Genomic DNA, 12,180 nt, shown 5'->3' on the forward strand with positions numbered 1-12,180 from the left:
ACACTAAGTGGGACCCACCAAATTCAAAATTTGAATTCAAACAAAGATAAAATGATTTTCATCACGAAACCCAACAATCTCCACCTTGATGGAAATCACTTACTTGTCAAATCATGTTTCTTGAAACCAAGAGAAGATAAACACCAATTCAACTTCTCTCCTTGGACAACCTTGGTAAGCATATCCGCCACATTATCATTTGTTCCAACTTTTAACAATTGGATCCTTCCGTCTTCAATGACTTCTCGAATCTAATGATATTGTACCAATATATGTTTTGTCCTCTTGTGATGTACCGGGTTCTTGGCCAAATAAATTGCACTCATATTATCACAAAATAAATGCATACCTTTTGACTCAATGCCAATCTCACCCATCAAACATTGAAGTCACACCGCTTCTTTACAAGCTTCGGTTGCCGCCATGTATTCCGCTTCGGCAGTTGATAATGCCACCGTTGCTTGAAGCTTAGACATCCAACTTATTGGACCATTTCCATACTTGAAAACATACCCCATTGTAGATCGCCCTTTATCACGATCATCACAATAACTAGCATCCACATAGCCTTGAATTTGCTCTCCACCTTTGCTAAATGTGATAGAGTAGTCACTTGTGCCTCTCAAATATCTAAGCACCCATTTTGCCGCTTCCCAATGCTTCTTTCCAGGATTTGCCATAAACCTACTCAACACACCAACCGCATGAGCAATATCCGGCCTAGTGCACACCATTAGAAACATCAAGCTCCCAACTAAACTTGCATAAGGGTATCTTGTCATCTTGGTCTTTTCATCTTCCGTATTTGGGCTATAATTGGAAGATAATTTGAAAAGTGATCCCAATGGAGTTGGAACTGCCTTTTCTTTACACTTGCCAAACTTTTCAAGAATTTTCTTTACAAAAGACTTTTGTGAAAGTGATAAAGTCTCATTCATTCTATCTCTTTGAATCTCAACTCCAAGAATCTGTTTGGCTTGACCAAGATCCTTCATTTCAAACCTCTTGCTCAAACATCCTTTGAGCTCTTCAATTTTAGCTTTATCCTTGGACACCAAGAGCATGTCATCCACATATAAAACTAAAATCACATATGAACCATCATCAAAGAACTTAATGTATAAACAATGATCATATTCACTTCTTTTGTAACCAAAACTTAAAATAAATGAGTCAAAAGTTTTGTACCATTGTCTTGAAGCTTGTTTAAGTCCATATAAGAACTTCCTCAACTTGCACACGAGCTTCCCTTTGCCTTTCTCAACAAATCCTTCTGGTTGCCTCATGTACACCTCTTCAAGAAGATCACCAAATGTTTTTACATCCATTTGTTTAAGCTCTAAGTCATGTATAGCAACAAGTCCAAGCACCAATCTAATAGTCACCAACTTCACAACCGGGGAAAAGACTTCAAAGAAATCTATACCTTCCTTTTGTGCAAAGCCTTGGGCAACAAGCCTTGCCCTATACCTTTCCACCTTGCCATTCACCGCTCTCTTGAGTTTTTACACCCATTTACAACCAATGGTTTTTCTTCCCTTTGGCAATTCCACCAAATCCCATGTCTTGTTCTTTTGAAGTGCTTGAAACTCTTCATTCATTGCATCCTTCCAATGCTTTGCATCATCCGCATTGATAGTGTCAAGAAATGTACTTGGTTCTTCATTTAAAGCCACCAAAGCTCTAAGAGTATTTGGCTCAACACAATCCGTGTACCTTTTCGGCAAACGAGTTTGTCTTGTTAGCCTTCCTCCCAAATGTACCACAATTTCTTCTTCAACACCAACCGGTGTTTCTTCTTGAATTTCTCCTTGTACATCTTGATTATCAAGATCCATAACATCTTCATCATGAGCATCCTCATTTGAAGAACTTGTAGGTTGCATGTGAAATTCATGGATATCCTCAACAATTGATTTTTTTCATCACATTTCTTTTCCACCCCCTTAATCAACATAGAGGATTCATCAAAATGTACATCACGACTTGTGATGATCTTATGGGTACTTGGATCCCATAACCGATACCCTTCACATTCTTAGCATATCTAACAAAAATGCACTTCTTGGATTTTGGATCCAGTTTGCTCCTTTGACAACTTGGAATCAAAACATATGCATCACATCCAAAAATTTTAAAATCCGAATAATCACAAGGAGTTCCATGCCATACCTCATTTGGAGTCTTTCCACCCAAAGTCATTGAAGGAGACCTATTCACAAGATAGCACGCCGTCAACACCGCTTCGGCCCACAATTCTTTCTCCAAGTTTGCATAGCTCGAACCCTCTCCATCAATGTTCTATTCATGCGTTCCGCCACTCCATTTTGTTGAGGAGTATGCACAACCGTATGATGCCATACAATTCCTACTTCCTTGCAAAATTTACCAAATTCATTCTTTGTATATTCCATTCCATTATCCGTCCTCAAAACTTTGATGCTCCTACAGGTTGTTTTCTCCACCTCAACCTTGAAGTTCTTGAATGCCATTAATACATCACTCTTTGACTTGAGAATTGTCACCCATACTTTCCTTGAAAAATCATCAATAAAGGTAACAAAGTATTGAGCACCACCATAAGACACATCTGATGATGGACCCCAAACATCCGAGTGAATATAATCAACAATCCCTTTACTTGTGTGCATACCTGCTTTAAAAGCCCTTCTATGATGCTTCCCATAGACACAATGCTCACAAAATTCCTTCTCTAAAAAATTCAGATTTGGGATAAGTTTCTTTTCCATCAAAACTTTCATACCTTTTTCACTCATATGCCCAAGTCTTCGATGCCACAACCTAAGAGAAACATCTCTTTTGTCAACCGCCACGTTTGCAACATCATCAACAATGGAACTACCCAACAACTTGTATAAGAGACCAACCCGGGTTCCCTTCATGATAACAAGAGCACATCTTGAAACTTTGAGTACTCCATCTCCTCCGAAAAATTTACAACCTTCCTTCTCCAAAGTAGATAAAGAAATCAAACTTTTGTCATATCCGGAACATGTCTAACATTTTCAAGTGTGCGAACAATACCATCAAACATCTTCAAGTTTACTGATCCAATGCCAAGTGTTCTACTAGATGAGTTATTCCCCATCTTCACCAATCCTCCTTTACATGGCTCATATGTGCTAAACCAAGATTTGTGTGGGCACATATGATGTGTAGTACTGGTGTCAAGAACTCAATTTTGGTGAAATTCCGAATTGCAACCCACTATCAACACTTCATCTTCGATAACACTAGATGTGGTAGCCACAACTTGATTTGCCTCCTTAGAATGTTCACCAACAATTTTTTTACCTTTTTCATTTCCCGAATTAAAACCATTTTTCTTTCTTTTGAAACAATTCTTTTTAAGATGTCCACTCTCTCCACAAAACCAACAATTATACTTGCCATCATGCCCCTTGGATTTAGAACGATGTCTTGACTTGCTTCTTAAATAACCCTTTGAAGAATCATGACGTTCTTTGCTTCTACCCCTTATCATATTAGCTTCCGAACCCACCTCCATAGAACTTTCCAACGAAGCCTTTTTCGGAGTTCATCGGCTAGTAATGTACTACAAACCGAATCAAAGTCAAGAGAATCCCCCTTACTACAACATATGATCGTTACTAAATGATCATAAGATTCCGGTAGAGTGCAAAGTAAAATCACCGCCTTGTCTTCATCCTTCATCTTTTCTTCAACACTTTCCAATTGACAAAGTATATTGTTGAATTCATTCAAATGATTAGAAATATTTAAACCATCCTTCATTCTTAAAGAAAATAATTTTCTCTTTAAGAAAATTCTATTTGTGAGAGACTTTGTTTGGTAGATGCTTTCCAACTTTGACCATAAATCCGCCGCCGATTTTTCATGTGCAATATTAAATAAAACTTCATTGGACAAGCTCAACCGAATAGTGGACATGGCTTTGAGATCCATCTCTTCCCAATCATCATCTTTCATTCCCTCCGGTTTCTTATCTTTTCCCAACAATGCTTTGTGATAACCATTTTGAATTAACAAATCTTTCATCTTCATTTTCCATAATTCAAAATTTGTCTTTCCATCAAATGGCTCCACCTTAAATGTATGAGCACTCATTGTCTTCAAAATAAGTGCACAAAACCTATGCTCTGATACCAATTGTAGAAGACAAGACTCAATCCACAGAACCGGATGATTAAACAAATCACCCAAATGAATAAAATAAACCAAGGATTTTGTGCAAATAAGTTGAAAAACAATCACAAAGCAAATAAACAACAAACCACCACAAGAATGAATAGGAAAATGCAAACAACACACAAGAATTTTACGTGGTTCACTAACTCGAAATATTCGAGATTAGCTACATCCACGGGGAGGGATTTCACTATTTTAATCTTCAAAATAGTACAAGATTTGAGTGTAATACAATGTTACCTCAACCGGTCACATAACCTTTCAAACCTCCTTAGAATACCCTTCCACCTCAAGCTCTTGAAGAAAACCCTTCAATCCAAGCTCAAGCTTCAATGGAGTTGCAATGGAGAGAATACAAGAGAGAAGAGAACCCTTTTCTTGCAAAACCACAAGAAGAAGAAGACTCTAAAGACTCAATCCCGTTTTTGGACAAAACCCACTTTAGAAGTCACTAGAAACTCACTTTTTCTCTCTCCATTTACCTCTCCCAAGGCCCTCTTAATGATACCAAACACCTACCCATGTTTAACACTAAGTGGGACCCACCAAATTCAAAATTTGAACTTAAACAAAGATAAAATGATTTTCATCACTAAACCCAACAACACAAGCGAACAACCTGCAAAAAACGTGCTCGACCGGATTGGTCGAGGAACGTCCCCGACGATCTAGTTAGTGGAAGCCCATAGCTTTAAGAGAAGAAAATAGCTTGTAGAGCTCTCAATGCCAGAAAGAATAACCCAAGAGTGAGTACCTAATAATGATGAATATGTGGGTATTTATAGATCTTAGGAGAGGTTACCTTAACTGTGCCGTAATGGAGTTTGATTCGAACTCTATAATTGTTGCTAACTTCCTGGAGAGAGGAATCTTATCTGCCAAGAGAATATTACTTGGACTGTAGTTGTGGAGCCCGACCTGGACTCTAAGAACAATTCAAAATACCTTACTTGATTGGAATCATTATCCCTATCTTTAAGGAGGTTTGTTACGATTCGAATTGTACACGTTGCTTATTGCCTTTGTTTTGTTCGTGATCCAACCAAGGTTTGATCAGTCCGGTTCTTCTTTGGTCAACCTAGTTAGGTCTATCATAAATTGTCCATAACAGGTAGTTACAAGCACACTGTAGGAATGCTTACTAATCTACATTTTAATAAATAATGTTAAAACAAAAGGTTTATACCTCTACACTGATGACAGTTAAAGTGGATCATAGACGGTCCTTCAACTTGGATGAAATCTCTCTCTATCCTTCTTTGGGAAGAGTTGCAGCTATTAATGAGACCTAAAGACAATTGACAAGTTATTTAAAATAATTATGTGCTCTTGATGAGTTGGGAACTCGCTCCTCAAACAAAGTGACAACCGCATAGGGGATCCGGACCATTTTAAGAAGTTTTGAGAGTAATCTCGGTAGCTTGTACTCAGTCATACAGTGGTAATGTTTTATTATTTATGAGCATTACTATATAAGCTATGGATGAACCTAGGGGTGTCAATTTGAAACTCATACTGTTAAAATGGAACTAAACTTGAGCCCGAACGGGCCAAAACCAAACCTTAATGTGTTGCGTTTTGGCTAAAGAGACAAAGCCAGGACTGATTTTGGCTGGATTGGACCAACCCATGTGCAGCCCACTAGACCAAACTGAATGGCGCGAACAAACCTGAAACCAAACCATATTGAATGTCAACCCATTATAGCCTGTGAAGCTTACTAGATTTAATACCGGTTTTCCACTAACATATAGTTTTGGAGAGATTTTAGTGGATTAGTTTTCCATTCAATAGCATCTAGATTTATTAAACATCCATAGGTTCGATTATGAGCTTTCATTCTCTAGAATATTTCAAGTTTAACTTACACTCAATGCCATAAAAATACATTTTGCTTCAGATGCTCTCTATTTTCTACTCAAAATCTATTGTGTGAGTTTGAATAACAATATTTTTCATGTACATTGTCTATTTAAAAGTAAAAAATATATCTTATTTTTCGATCATTTAAGCAAGTCGACAAATCGTGGCACTTTTTCTTATAAACAGTTCTACCATGGGCCTGAGGGGCCCCAGTCTCTATGACTGGCATCAACTTGGCTAAAAAAAAAAAATGGCTCCACTGTTGAGATGGGGTTAGAACGTTGGGTTATTTTCATTCCAAGATTTCAGATGGGATTTGTTGAAGGTGGGACCTGAACTTTGTGCTTTAAGCTCAAGAGGTAAGACCGTAAGATTGAAGACCCATATGAATTTTAATTTGAAATGCGCTATAATGGTTTGATAGGGTTGGTAATGGTCTCAAAACTGTCACAACCCGAATCCAACTGTTAGCACAAATCGTTAGCCAACCTGATCCCAAACCCAACCAAACCATTATTTTGCTAATGGATTGTGTTTTAACTTGGTGTTTTTCAGCTCAAAACCATGAAACCCAAACTAAAACTGCCCCAAACCGAACCGTTGACACCATTGGATGAACCATTGCATTCCAATTTAGTTACAATAACAAGAAGCTAAGCAAAGTAATGGCATTATGAGGTCTTCTTATTTTTGGGGTAAATGCATTATGATGACTTGATGAGTAAGGGATTATGGTGAGATATGGACCCAAGTGGGCCGAGAATTTCACACGCATTCAAAACAGGGTGATGGTTATATTTATAGGCATCTAGGGGAGTCTGTGACATCGTGAAAAGGGTCATTCGGTGGTGCTCGAAATGTTTTTTATTTTTTATTGAGCAAATTACATTGTACCTACTATATTTGGGGTGAAACTAGTGACCACCCACTGTTGTCTTAAAAATTATATGGCACCCACATGCATAATTATAAATTATCCACAGTTAAATTTGTTGTTAAAATGAGTTATAAAATTATTCAAATGCCCTTACTTTTGTTTAAATCATTTAAAATTTGGATTTCAAATTACATAAATACCCTCTGGGTAGGGAAATGACAATAATGACCCCATTATGATTATGCAAATAACACTAATATCCTTATTGTGATTTTAATGACTGAAAATCTGAATCAAATTATGTAAATGCCCTTTGGTAATTGAAATTACAAAAAAAAAAAAAAACCCCAAGCTAACTGTCCGAATAGTGCCGTCTCTCCTTGCAACCCATTTTCTCCATCTTCTCCGACCACCCGTCCGCCGCTCTCCACCGCACAACCCGTCTTCAATGTGGCTCTGAGCTACTTGGAATTGTAGAGTTGTTTTTTCCGGTACAGAATTTGAGCCTACGGAAGATGGACATGGAGTTGTTGATCGTACACAACTCGTTGAAACTGTTAAGGAGGATTTCCAAACATTCTATTGGAAATCACAGACAGAAGAAAATGAAGTAGGTCTTCACCAAGAAGATTACTTAAATTGACAAGAATGAAAATGAAGAAAAAGGGGACAGGGAACCCAAAACCAAAAATCAAGGTTTTTCCCATTGGGGCTTTGCAATTTTAATTTGATTTTGATTTTGATTTTGATTTTGATTTTGCAGGTTTCACATCGAGAACCAGGGACATTGGATTTTAAAATTAAACACCCGAATTATAACAGTTTCTTTGAAATGTCAAAGCCCTCTGAAGGAACTTGCTGGATCAACAAATTCATGGTCCTCTTCATATGGAGTGAGGGTCAAATCTCCTAAAATCAATGTAAAAATTGCTACAATTAGAACACGAACTAATACTTCATTTAACAATAAAACCCTCAAATCTTGCCAATGCAGAACTGTTCTAGTGGTTGAAAGTTAAAACCAACACCTCTTAGTGAAGAGGTTGTGGGTTCGATTCTCGCTGAGGCATACTAATATTCCATCCCCCGGCTTAATAAAACCCCATTGAACCAAAAAAAAAACCCTCAAACCTTCTTTTCCATTGGGAATTTAGTGAACTGGTTAGGTTAAAATGATCGAACACCAAGCTTTAAGGTTGTGTAGAAATTTACAAGAATAAAACGGTCATTAACTCAACGATAAAAAAATTATTTTGGTGAGTAGTCTTGTGGCTGGAGAAGATGGGTTGTGCAGGTGGACAGCGGTAGAGGGGTAGTTGGAAAAGATGGGTTGAAGAGAAAGACGGCATTTAGGTTGGGGTATTTTGGTATTGCTCTTGGTTATAGATATATGGCCGTAAAATGGCTCAGATTATGCCTAAATCAAAATTGAATAAGTCTAACAACATAGGATTACGCGAATGGTAAGATCAACCCCTCTTAGTGGAGAGGTTGTTGTTATAAATAAAATACATAAATAAATAAATAATAAATAATAAAAAATAAAAAATAAAAAATAAAAAATAAAAAAAGAAGAAGAAGAAGAAGAAGAAGAAAGAAAGAAAGAAAGAAAGAAAGAAAGAAACAGAAAAAAGAAAAAGAAAGAAAGAAAGAAAGAAGAAGAGAGAAAGAAATTTGAATAGATTATGACATAGATTCCAATTTGGGTGCTCTTGTTTGTAAAAGAACAAGATTTTTGTCACGTGGTTTATAAATTCCAAAAATTTTCATAAGTGCACAATAAACATAAGGTTTTTTTTTTTTTTTTTTTTTTTTTTTGAATTGAGAATTATTTGGGCTAATTTATGTGCACCTTGATTCAAGAAGGTAATTTTGTATAATTATGTAAATATACAAAAAGGCTTTGCCCTTAGAATTTGGCCCAAAAGAAATCTAGACTCTTGACCTCATGCTAGGAAAATTTTATTTTAGAAGGTTGTCATTAGCCCTAAAAATTGGTGATGGAAAATCTCTGATTTGATGGTTAAGATCCATTCACACTAAGAAATTGGTAGACTCAGCCCAAATAAAAAGTCTATGACACAATACCAGCACATTTAAGGTCAATCCCAATACAACCTATTTTAAGACTATTAGGAGATAAAATATGAGCAGCAAGAAAATTTTAAGAAGACAAAAAATTATGAATATTTCTCACCTCACTAAAATTACAGTCTTAACCAAATTTCCATTGCTTTCCAAATTCCAAAAATCCAACACCACAGAGAGACCAAACTTGGGTCTCTCTTAAGAGGAACCCTTCCTGTTATAATTTTTTAAAATACAAAAGTATCTTCGATTATCTGGCAACTAATTATAAAACCTACAACAATAGGATAGGATCACTCGTGAATTTAGATATTTATCTCTAGCTAGGTGATAATCATGTAAAGAACAAGTGTAGTGACCACAAATAGATAGTAGATCTTAGTCTAGTTTAAAGATTCAGTTTTATTAGGTAGGAAGAGGTAGGGAAAATGATGACAAAGATGTTAACTTTCAGATAAAAGACAAAGACATTAAGATGGAAGAAACAAGACATGGATAAACTAGCCTACATTTAAGCAACCCAACAAAGCAATAATGAAAAGGGTTTTATGCAAGAGCTCATATATGCTAAATGGAAGACAATTGAGATGGCTGTCTACTTGACCTAACAATTGCATACTATCCCAATTCCCCATATCGACAGCTTGAACCCATTCTAATGAAAGGATCATTTGTGCTTCTTATGGTTATGGACCCAAGTCTTAAAAATAGGCCTTGGAACCCCGATATGCTGACAGAATTGATCGATCTCACCCCATCTCTCTCTTTGGAAAGTCCATCCAAGACTATTGGCGAATGCATACATCCATTGCTTTTGCTCTTGTGTGAATTTTGTCCTCTTCCTCTGTGGACGCAAATGCACCATCTCTGGATGATGTGGTTGCTGTTGTGGCTGCTCTATCACCATGGGAGCTCGACATGGATACTCTTCAATTTCATCACCTTTCACATCTACAAGATCTATCTCTTTGTGGAAGCCCACATGACACTTACATGCCACACAATTGAATCCACTATCAGTTGGCTCGAAGTTCACATCTAAGCCATTGCCTCCAAGCTTTGTTGCATGATTTCTCTTGCAGGAACCATACACAAACTCATGCTTGGAGTTCATGACCATGTTTTTTCTAATTGTCCAAATATCTAAAGCTGCTCTATCCTATATAATAGTGGTCTTAGCGTAATAGGTGCTGTAGTAAATACTTTATTAGGAAGTCTAATAAATATAATAAATATAATTAACTATAGATGGATTATAGGGATTTAAAATTTGTAAAAATTTCCATATTTAGGTAGTTTGACGGAGTAGACTTTAATAAAATTCTTAAGTTCACCAAAAGATCGTTCACACAGTCATGATTTTGAATCTCATGAATGAAGCATTATGTTGTTTTTGTGTGTATGCAATTAAAGTTTGGCAGATATTATTGAATTAAATTGACCCTCAACAATTTTCAACTATGTAAATTTCCCATATTTAGGGAGTATCATTTGCAAAGCGTAAATGAAATTCTTAAATATTTTGGGCTCTGTGATTCATTCACAAGGTTGTGGGGTTAAATTTTTTATAAGTAAAGGTATTACACAAATTTTGGGTGTAAGCAATTAAAGTTTGGCAGATATAAAGAAATTTATTTTCGCCTTATATATTTTTTAATTATTTTAACTTTTCCATATTTAGGTAGTTTGAATGAGGGACTTGAATGAGATTCGTATAATCTTTTGCATATTTTCTTGGTTGTTTGGGGTGAAAGGTTTCAAAACACAAGGTCCTATATTTGAATCCTTAGGAGTGAAGCCATTCAATAAATTTTGTTTGTATGTATTTTAAATTCAATTAATATAAATTTACTTTGCCTTTAGCGATTTTTTATTATAATTTTATAGAGAACCACTTTAATGATTTTTATACTCGATCATTTGGTTTGCTTTATTATTTGGGGTTTAGTGTAAGGGTGTGAATTTGGCAAAAAAAATTAGGACGGTACGGTACAGTATCTAAAAATAGTTTTTATTGTTGTATGGTACGGAAATGGTTTTGGGTCTGGTGCTAATTATATAAATTTAAGTCATATTGCATAAAACCACTTTGCTTGTATACCATTTGTTTCTATACCATTTGTATAATACTCGTATACCACAACCCTACAGTACCATTGTGGTGCAACAACATGTTTGTAGATGTAGATGCAAAATGGTATTGTACAGTTTTTGTATAGGTATTACTTTTCTGTACTATATCGAAACCATAACACATTATCAAAAACTATTGTTTGTGTTGGTGTAATTTCTTCTTAGATTTACTGTGTCATGATCTACAACTGACCTAAGGGAATGAATAATTTTCAGGCTGTTGTAGATTCTATTTGCCTCGGTGCATCGAGGACTTTGATGCCTTTTGAGAGAAGGCAACTCAAACTCATGGGGTTATGTCCTAGAGAACCTGTACCATCACTACGCTAAGGCTACAGAAGAAAAAGAACAACAACCTACTCTATGATAACTAAGATAAATATGATAAGTGTAAATTGTTATTTATCTATGTTCTGTGTTATTCACAATTAGTTTATACTACTATTTATTGAGGAAGGGGATAACCACCTCTTAAAACCGCCTACAACTACCCCTAGGATAATCTTGTATCATTTATAAAAAAAGAAAATTCAAATTCAAACCCATAACCGTAGATAACTACCATATCTAAATCTGACTTTCGGCCTACTTTGGACAAGTCCGTTCTCGTCCTAGGGTTGAGCTGATTTAGTCCAATTTTTTGTCTAATTCATTGTAGAACCATAATTATTGTAACCAATAACTTTGCGGACTTACAACTTGACACCCTCAGTTATGTGTTTCAATCACTAGGTCCCAGGTTTGAGTCCCCATAGTGGTTTAAAGGGTTCTCTTGTTTAAAGTATGATTTTCTTTTGTCTTTCTTGTAGCAATGTGAAATGGTTTAGCTAATGGTGTTGTTTCTGTTTGTTATGTGCATAAAATCATGAAAACCCAGTTTCATTTTTTTGGTCATCAAGAACTTTATATCAAACTCTCAACAAAAATATTAGAGGACATAAAAGGAATAATTTAACACAAAAGTAGGTGGAGAGACAATCACCAAACTCTAGACAAAGCAAACAACCTAGCACTTCTTACTAAGTAAT

At 35.9% G+C, this 12,180-nt stretch overlaps 1 pseudogene; it reads right to left on the minus strand.

The window, feature by feature from the left end:
• Window positions 1-389: 389 nt before the first annotated feature.
• LOC149018416 (secreted RxLR effector protein 161 pseudogene) lies at window positions 390-1,328 on the minus strand (annotated as a pseudogene).
• Window positions 1,329-12,180: the final 10,852 nt, after the last annotated feature.

The sequence above is a fragment of the Hakea prostrata genome, chromosome 4 (genome assembly GCF_041222555.1).
Source record: "Hakea prostrata isolate BN-2017 chromosome 4, UWA_Hpros_2, whole genome shotgun sequence".
Classification (NCBI taxonomy): Eukaryota; Viridiplantae; Streptophyta; class Magnoliopsida; order Proteales; family Proteaceae; genus Hakea; species Hakea prostrata.